Raw genomic sequence first — 10,125 nt, 5'->3', positions numbered from 1 at the left:
TGTCTGTCTGTTATTCTCTAATGTGTCACTCTGACCACCGGCGGCACTTTGTTAGAGGACAGAGAGAGAGAGCGTTTTTTTTCTCCTCGTTGTTGTTGCTCCTCACACAGAAGAGCCTGAGCGTAGAGTGGAGGTCGAGACTCATTTCTCAAAGCAGGTAGCAGGTAATGAAAGGCGATACTCACACACACACAACAACACACCACACTACAGCCTCCCTCCGCGCGCACACTGCCAATCGAGAGAGAGAGAGAGAGAGAGGAGAGAGAGAAGACTTCAGAAAATAAGCACTGTTTGGGGAACGGCACCGGCGCTTAAAACGCGCCAATTACTGCCTCACAGACAGTACAACAGCCCCCCCACACCCCCACACCCCCACCCACCCCAAAACCCCATCCAAAAAAGAAAAACACCCTGACATCAATGACGACACGGAGGGAACAATCAGCTGCAAACTAGCTATCAACGCTGGAGTGGAATATGCAAAAATGCCAATTAAATGTGTTAGCATACGCGCACGTTTTTTTTTTCCCTCTTTTTTTTTTCATGATATCCCAACATCTGTGGCATTAGCCATGGCTCTCTGTATGTAAAACAGAGGCAGGGAAATGAATACGCAATCTACCGCTGTGTTTTCATCATTAGCCCATTAAGGCCCGGGAACGCATCATCTGTGTGTCATTTTTAAAGATTTCTTTGGGCTATAAAAAAAAAAAAATAGCAGATCTAAGCTATGAGCTTGTAGATCTGCTATTTTTGGGATTTTTTTTATAACTAAAATCTTTGCTTCTGGGGGATTCTACAAAAATGTCTTCTAAAATCCTAACAGTGAAAAAAAAATATTGCGCCAAAATTATCAGTGGTGTTCAATCTTTCTCATGTCCAAGGTCCACCCGAAATGATATGTATTTGGGCCTGCGGACCCCCCCATCTGAAATTATTTTCTTCCAGGGACCCCCCCAGAAGCAAAGATTTGAGTTAAAGATATATTAAAAGATTTGCACACATTTTCCACGATTTTTCAAAAAAATAGCAGATATACAAGCTCATAGCGCGGCACTCGGTGCCGCGCTACGAGCTTGTAGATCTGCTATTTTTGACACAGATACTTTCCCGGTCTTAATGGGTTAGCGTTGCTTCCAAAGCTCGCCTAGCCTGAGTGCAGCGACAGTGGCGTCGGCGCGGAGAGAGAGAGAGAGAGCGAGGGAACATTTGTGTGCCCGCCCGCCCGCCCTCGCTTGCCAAATTAATTCTTGTCTTGACATCTTAATTCTCAGTTCTTGTGTGTGGTCAAATCAGCCCTACTATAGAAAAGCAATCAAGCAATTATTCCCCAAATTATATTTGCCCAACACACCCTGATTGGTTATTCTTTTCTTATTGAGTAAGCTCATTAATTCTGAGCAGCTTGCTTGTTATGCTTTGCCTCCGCCATTACTCCCTCTTCTCCTCTCCTCTCCTCTCATCCTCTCTCTCTCTCTCCATCTCCCTCTCTCTCTCTCTCTCTCTCTCTCACCGTCTCTCTCTCTCTCTCTCTCTCGCCTCTTTCTTTCTGTTGCGCCCGCCCTCCTCTTTCCTTCTCTTCATCATGCACACTCACTCCTCCTAGCTCTGTCATTCTCTCTCTCTCTCTCTCTCTCTCTCTCTCTCTCTCTCTCTCCAGTAGATGTAGTCTATCTTCCAGCCCCAGCCCCCTTTTTTTTTTGGGGGGGGGGGGGGGGGGGGCTTGACATTCACTACAAAAGCCCCCCCCATGATCTGTGGCATTGTCTAGTTGGCCAATTACTATTCCCCATCTCTGATTAACTTTGATGTGGACCCTAATGAGATAAGGCCTGCTTTATCAGGGGGCTAGATGCTGATAGGGCCTGTGTGTGTGTGTGTGTGTGTGTGTGTGTGTGTGTGTGTGTGTGTGTGTGTGTGTGTGTGTGTGTGTGTGTGTGTGTGTGTGTGTGTGTGTGTGTGTGTGTGTGCGTGCGTGCGTGCGTGCGTGCGTGCGTGCGTGCGTGCGTGCGGCAGCAAAGTGACAAAATAAGAATAACGAGGAGTTACTATGTAAAGGCTGTATAAAAGGTTTAACCCAATCGATCCGGGGGAACGCATCTTGTGGTGTCATCGTAGATTTCTTTGGGCTATTACAAAATAGACAGATATACAAGCTCATAGCGTGGCACCCGAGTCCCGCGCTATGAGCTTTTGTAGATCTGAATTTATATATTCTAAATCGTGAAAATGTGGGCGAATCTTTGAATACACATTATGTTTTTAAAGCAAACATTTGTAACTCAAATCTTTGCTCCTGGGGGGATTCTACAAGATGTCTTCTAAATCCATGTCATTCATGTCAAGGAAAGGACCCCCCACAATTATATGTATTTGGCCACGGTCTCAAAATATTTTGAGCCCCCAGAAGCATAGATTTGAGTCAAAAATGTTCCCTTTAAAAATATAAATATATTCAAATATTTGCACAAAATGTTCAAGATTTTTCAAAAAAATAGCAGATCTACAAGCTCGTAGCGCGGCACTCGGTGCCGCGCTACGAGCTTGTATATCTGCTATTTTTTAATAGCCCAAAGTATAACATAATGGATAAAGTGGTTTCAACGGATGTGTTTCCCGGTTTGAATGAGTTAAAGGAAGGGAAAAGAAGGAGAGGACATGTCATCAGTTCTTCAGCGCCTTGGCACTAGTTCTCTGAGACTCTTCACATTATAACAGCACAGAGGAGACAGAGCCAGAGACACTGAGTTTGGTGGAGATAAGAAGCCATATCTCTAGAGCGCCCTGGCTCCCCGATATATATCGTTTTTCGGTCCGATTTCAGCGTCTGCCACTGTGCAGCCTGTATGACACTTTGAACCTGGTGTCCCTATTTTGGGTATAACGTCATTATGGCGGAAGATTCCCAAAGGCTTTCAAACATTTTTTAAACAGTTTCGAAAGCTTGTGTTGTGATGCATTGTTTTATATATTTTTTTTATATTTTTATAATTTTATCCAATCTGTATGGTACAGTATGTTAATACAATATAACTTATACACACTTGGGGTGGTTGTATTTTAGGTCATGTCTCACCTAGACGCAGGATCTGACACGAATTTTGACCTGATGGTCAAGATTGCATTTATCCCCTGAGCAAGCAGACAGGCTCTAGTAAAAGCTCTAGTAAAAAAAACACAGCACTTACACAGGAAACCGGATTCAAATCCGGGGTAGAAGAGGAACGTTATATAGTGCAACTTTAAGTGGTTGAATACAAGTTCACTGTATTTTATATTTACTTGTTTGCTGAAATGTTTTCATATATTGATGTTTATTGCCAGACCCAAGGGGTAATTTTCTCCATACATGGGCAAAAAACAGGTTTTGTCCCCTTTGTCCTTAGGTCCCCAGCCAGAAAAGTCTGTCCCCCTTTCGTACATACATGGGCATAGACACAGGCTGACACGTCATGTGAAGTCCGGCTTAGCCTGGGTCTGGCAGAACCAAGGTCTCCTGGTCTTGTTTAATAATATCTATGAAAAAGTGATTGGAAAATTGTGATAGAAATCTGCCATTGATCAGGCTCTAAATATTTCTCTCTCTCTCTCTCTCTCTCTCTCTCTCTCTCTCTCTCTCTCTCTCTCTCTCTCTCTCTCTCTCTCTCTCTCTCTCTCTCTCTCTCGTCTCTCTCTCTATTTTTATTTCTTGTACCTATATATTTCAGAGCACATGTAACGTTATGTTATTAGTCTTTCTCTCTGTGTGTAAAGGGCTTCAGTCAATCCACTGCTCTCTGATGTGTTTAGAGTTTACTATGAATCCATGATGACTATTGGTTAATTTGGTTTAATACTCTCTCTCTCTCCTCTCTCTCTCTCTCTCTCTCTCTCTCTCTCTCTCTCTCTCTCTCTCTCTCTCTCTCTCAACAGCTCCTCCAGGGTTTTTAATGGCGACGCTAATTGCCTGGGTTGTTTAGGTGTGTGGCATGCAGGCAGAATCCTTCTCCTCATCTCCAAGAGGTAAAATGTAATGTTACACATCTGGTGGCTGTTGAGATCTTGGAGGAGGGGGAGACAATGTTTGACTGATTGTCGCTTGATTATATTATCCACACATTATAGTGCCAACAATATGTAACGCAAATTTAAAAAAAAGAGATGGTTTTAAGAATTTGAAAACATATTCTGCCTCCATGTGGTTCCTCTTGTCTTATGTTTGTGAATCTGTGTCATCAAATCACAGCAGATTATGATGAGATGAGCTCCTTGTAAATAATAATTGGAACGTGTGCTTAAATCTCTATAAATCTAGGGCGTCCTAAAAAATCTCATATATATTGAATTTCATAGGCCTATACTTGATTTTTTTCTGAAGTATTTGTAACACCTCAGTTGCAATAATTAATTGACTATGGAATGTGTGCCTGTGTGCGCGTGTGCGCGTGCGTGTGTGTGTGTGCGTGTGTGTGTGTTTCGGTAGTGGAGTGGTACTATTGGAGACCAGCTTCCTTTTTCTTATTAAAACCAAAGCCATGCATAGTCACTCATCAACGGTGCAACAGTTTTACCGCAAGGCAATGTAATAATTAACAAGCCTTAAATAACAAAAGGGATGCTAATATTTCCTTATCAACAATAATACCACTACATTATAATGAAACGGCCCTGAGTGGACGGAGTCGGACTAAAGTGGTTCTAGCAGGAAGGGTGCGTGTGTGTGTGTGTGTGTGTGTGTGTGTGTGTGTGTGTGTGTGTGTGTGTGTGTGTGTGTGTGTGTGTGTGTGTGTGTGTGTGTGTGTGTGCGTGTGTGTGCGTGTGCCTTTTGATTTAGAGTATAAAAGTAAATAATATTTGTACATCTAACACGTACTCGAAGTGAATGAGCAGCCCGTCAATGTGTTTCTATGAGCGACTGGAGGGCTCTACAGACTTTAAAGCCGCGAGCCTCAATTAAGCCTCGCCACATCGGGAGAGAGAGAGTGAGGGGAAAGCTGAATACATAAGATAATGCAGCCTCGTTCGCTCTGTGTAAAATTAGAGCGAGGGGTGTGTGTGTGTGTGTGTGTGTGTGGTGGGGGGGTTTTGATGAAGAGGGGAAGGGAAGTGAAAGACGGACAAGGGGAGGGGGGGGGGTGTAGGATGGTAAAAAGAAGTAGTTCCTTAACCCGTTAAAGACCTGAGGCCAATCGATTATACAAATGTCTTCTAAATCTTAACAGTGAAAAACTATTGTTGCTATAATATCAGTGGTTCTCAAGCTTTTTCATGTGAAGGACCACCCAAGATTATATTTATTTGCCTGCCGACGCCCATTTCAAAATACTTTCTTCCAGGGACCCCCCAGAGGCAAAGATTTGAGTTTAAAAAAAATCGCTTTAAAAGAATATATATATTCAAAGGTTTGCACAAATTTTCATTTTTTTTTAAAAATAGCAGATCTACAAGCTCATAGCGCGGCACTCGGTGCCGCGCTATGAGCTTGTACATCTGCTATTTTTGAATAGCCCAAAGTGTAAAATAATGTTTTTTTTTAGCTCAAATCTAAAAATGACACAGATGCGTTCCCGGTCTTAATGGGTTAATTTGGGGGAAAATTTCCTTTGAAATTTGTTCACGGAATGCCGCCGACTCACGTTCGGCGCAAATTAATAACAGTGTCTTGTTGTTTTCTGACGGCATGCCTTTAATTTAACCAAATGGACCTGTGTGTGGGTGAGAGGGTCCATTTGGTTACAGAGTTAAATGAACACTGGGAATTTTATACCGTGTGTAAACGGGCGGAAAGAAGAAAGAGAGAGAGAGAGAGAGGATTTATGTGTCTCTCTCTCGACCAAATTGCAGCCAACTTAAGGACAAAGCCCCCCCCCCTCCCCCACACCCTCACCTCCCCACTCTCTCTCTCTCTCTCTCTCTCTCTCTCTCTCTCTCTCTCTCTCTCTCTCTCTCTCTCTCTCTCTCTCTCTCTCTCTCTCTCCCAGCTCTCTGCAGAATAAAAGATGGCTGATGGTCGACATCCAAATCTCTCATTCAAGGACCCAATTTCCAAATGCTAATCATAATCTGCAGATGTTGGCCACTGATACATCCATTTATTTATTTATATATTTTTTGGAGGATCGGGGGGGTGGGGGGGTGGGGGGGGGGGGGAGGTGTAAAGCGTGTGAAATCTGAAACAAAGAAGGAAAATCCCCTCCTTTTGAGGCGTTTTTGAACACAGTCGACGTGTAGTGCACGACCAACCACACACACACACACACACACACACACACTTACGTGTGTACACGTGCAGGCACACAAAGACGTGTGTCTAAATAATTGTGGACAGACACACACGAGGGACGTGCACGGAGACATGCACGGAGGGAAAGACGCACACGCACGCACGCACACACACACACACACGCACGCACACTTCTCTTTACCTCTCTCTCTCTCTCTCCTGGTGTTTTGTAGAGCAGCTCAGATGTGGCATCAGTCGTAGCGTCTCTCCATCTGAACTGCAGGTAAAAGGAAATACTTGACAGAAAGGGTTCATAGAAACGAGGCCACTCTGGGAATGTCTGACATTCTTTCTGCAGGCGGCTGTTTCAAAGTCAGGAGGATTTTTTTCTCTCTCCATTTAACACATGAAGACCTAAGACCGATTCTACAAAATGTCTTTTAAAATCCTAACATTTTTCTGAAAATACTATGTTTCTATGTCAGTGGTGCTCAAACTTTTTCATGTCAAGGACCCCAAACATAATATGTATTTGGTCGTGGACCCCCCATCTCAAAATATTTTGTTCCAGGGACCCCCCAGAAGCAAAGATTTGAGTTAAATGTTGGCTTTAAAACGATATATATTCAAAGATTTGCACACATTTTCACTATTTTTCAAAAATAGCAGATCTACAAGCTCGTAGCGCGGCACCGAGTGCCGCGCTACGAGCTTGTATATCTGCTATTTTTGAATAGCCAAAGTGTAAAATAATACTTTTTTAGCTCAAATCAAAAAAGTGACACAGATGTGTTCCAGGTCTTAATGGGTTAATGTTTTTGCCAGTAAGATGAAGGCCAGAACACACTCATCATCATCCTCACCAGCAGAGCAGGCCCTGTGAGGAACACGTACATCACCGTGTCTAAATTAATTTGGGGTATTCGTCCATCTATTCAGTCAAACATCTTTGGATCCTTTTTTTGCACAGAAAATACACGTTGAGATTTGTCTATTAATTGGTTGAATAGTTTATTAGTCAGAAATGTAAAACAGCACGTGGTACGGTCAGACCATTAAGGCTAAAAGGATAACACAAAAAAAGGTCCTGGGGGACTTGTTTCCATTGTGGTCCTATGTATTCAATTCATCAACATAGCATGACAAATGTACACAATAATACAGTCATCAACAAATACAAACGCTATATGTACAAGATAAATGGGAGAATTACATTGACCTCACCTTGTGGTCTCCTGGTAGATGATCTGGGAGCGTGCCTAACCTTAGTGGAGGAACATATGGATGACCCCGATGTTCTTTCAGCCCTATTTTGAAAGAAACCAGTGTTACACATCCTATAATGGATGGTGTCAGGCAGTGCTGATTTTTTTGAGTGGAGAAGAGATCCAGTAGAACTAAAAGACAAGTCATTTTATGTTTGGTTGCGCTCTGAAAATAGCAGATCTACAAGCTTGTAGATCGGCTATTTTCAGCATGCAAACAAGTGTAAAATAAGGCATTACGATGCCATCAAGGCAGCACCAAAATACATTTTAGTCGACTAAATCAACTGTAGATTTAGTCGACTAAAACTAGACAAAAACGAAAACATTTCAGATGACTAAAATGACTAAAACTAAATGGAATGTTATTCAAAAGACTATGACTAAAACTAAATGGAATGTTATTGAAAAGACTATGACTAAAACTAAATCAAAATTTGCTGTCAAAATCAACACTGATGTCAGGGCATTCCACATTATGGTGGCAGTCTGGCAGAGTAGTAGAATGATCATTTTCCCATGTTTGTTCTAACTTTGGGTGATACAGTATACCAGATCATGGTTGCTCCTTCTAGTGTTGTGTCTGTGGGCGTCCCTCACTTTGAAGAAGTTGTTAGACAGGTATGAGGGCATTGGGGGCACAGCTGTCCCTTTGTCTATCTTAAATACCAATCCCACTGGTGTTTGCTTCATGGTTTATATTGTATTGTGACTGGTAGAAGGTGAAGTATAGGGACATCTGCTGGGCCATTAATAGGAGCAGCATGCTGTAAGAGAACCAGGAAGAGAGCTTCAGTTCCAGAGCAGGGGGTTTGCCCCTTGTGCGGTACACATTATCATAGCACTCAGCGGCTAGTTTATGATGCTAGCACAGGGATCTGCAGTATATGGCGATAAAGAAGCATATCTTATTTTACTATAAATGTGCGAAATCTCTTTCTGTGTGTGTGTGTGTGTGTGTGTGTGTGTGTGTGTGTGTGTGTGTGTGTGTGTGTGTGTGTGTGTGTGTGTGTGTACAGTAGTTCACGAATCTCGAGAACCGTCTGACCGACAGACTTGAAACTCGGCGTGCGTATCAGCGAGGACCGCAAGGGCGTGATGTGCCAAGTGGGAAAGTTGGTCAGATTAGCGGATCTCCCAAGGATATCGACATTACCGCAAATCCCCATTTATGGGCTGAACATGACATCATAGACTGGCTTAGACTCCATATTTGGGCATATGCTGTATATGGGACATTATCACGTTTAATCAGACTATTGATTGGTCTACAGTAGGTGAGATACTGACCTAACGACGGGGCTCATTATAAAGTATAGTTTTGAACCACAACGGAGGCGCGGCGTCTCAAGAGAACTTGAGCCACTAGAGGGACCACCGAGCGAGCTAAAGCGAGCGAGTTGCAAAGTTCGCTTGAGCCGACTCAGCGACTCCCGAGTTATGTAGCGATAGGCACAGAATCCTAAATCATGTTTTGGGGGGTGAGCGTTTGCCCCGACTTTCATCAACCCACAGAATAACTAAGGTTGTCCGATATTGGCTTTTTTACCGATAACCGATATACCGATATTGTCCAACTCTTAATTATCGATACCGATATCAACCGATACCGATATATGCGGGGATTACTGTGATTAGGGTAAGCTCAAATTTCATATCACACACACACAGGAGTAAGAACTCCTGTAACTTATTTATAAAGCAAAAAAAAAAAAAAAATGTTGTTTTTTTTTTCAAAGACCGATACCGATATTTTCCCGATATCAATTTTTATGCAAATATCGACCGATAATATCGGGAGGCCGATAATATCGGACATCCCTAAGAATAACGTCAAAAACACCTACTGAGCCCCGTCGGTATAGGTCGGTATCTCACCTACTTAGACCAATCAATAGTCTGATTAACCCATTAAGACCTGAAGCCGATTCTACATGTCTCCTAAATCCCAACAGTTTTCTGAAAAACGTATGTTTCTATATCAGTGGTGCTCAATCTTTTTCATGTCAAGGACCCCCAAAATGATATGTATTTTGCCGCGGACCCCCATCTCAAAATATGTTGTTCCAGGGACCCCCAGAAGCAAAGATTTGAGTTAAAAATGTTCGCTTTAAAAATATATATATTGAAAGATTTGCACACATTCTCAAGATTGTTCAAAAATAGCCAAAGTGTAAAATAATGCTTTTTTTAGCTCAAATCAAAAAGTGACACAGATGCGTTCCAGGTTAATGGGTTAAACGTGATAACGTCCCATTCAGTGCGTTGACAGCATCCGAAGCCGGTGCACAGACAGAGATTCCACGAATTCATTGATAGATAATTAATTTGAATGAAATGATCCATTTTGAAAAACAACTTAAATAAAAAACTAGAATAAATATAAATCGCAAAGAAATGCTTCAATTATTTTTTTTATATAACATATGAAAGAATTATAAATAGAAAAAACACGCTTCTCGATTATTTGATGAATCGAAAAAAGCAATGGACAGAATAATCGCTGAGAAAAGAATCAATAGTCGGAGGAGCCCTGGTTGTATAGACGCCTTGCATCGCCCTGAAGACATAGCCTCTGTGTGTCTCCTGTTGGCTCCTGGCTCTCTGTGTTGACTTTGTTCTTCCTCTTCCCCGATAAACAATCCTCCCAGCTGA

Source organism: Gymnoscopelus microlampas, assembly GCF_963454915.1.
Source record: "Gymnoscopelus microlampas genome assembly, chromosome: 20".
Taxonomy (NCBI): Eukaryota; Metazoa; Chordata; class Actinopteri; order Myctophiformes; family Myctophidae; genus Gymnoscopelus; species Gymnoscopelus microlampas.
This window is presented reverse-complemented; position numbering follows the sequence as displayed.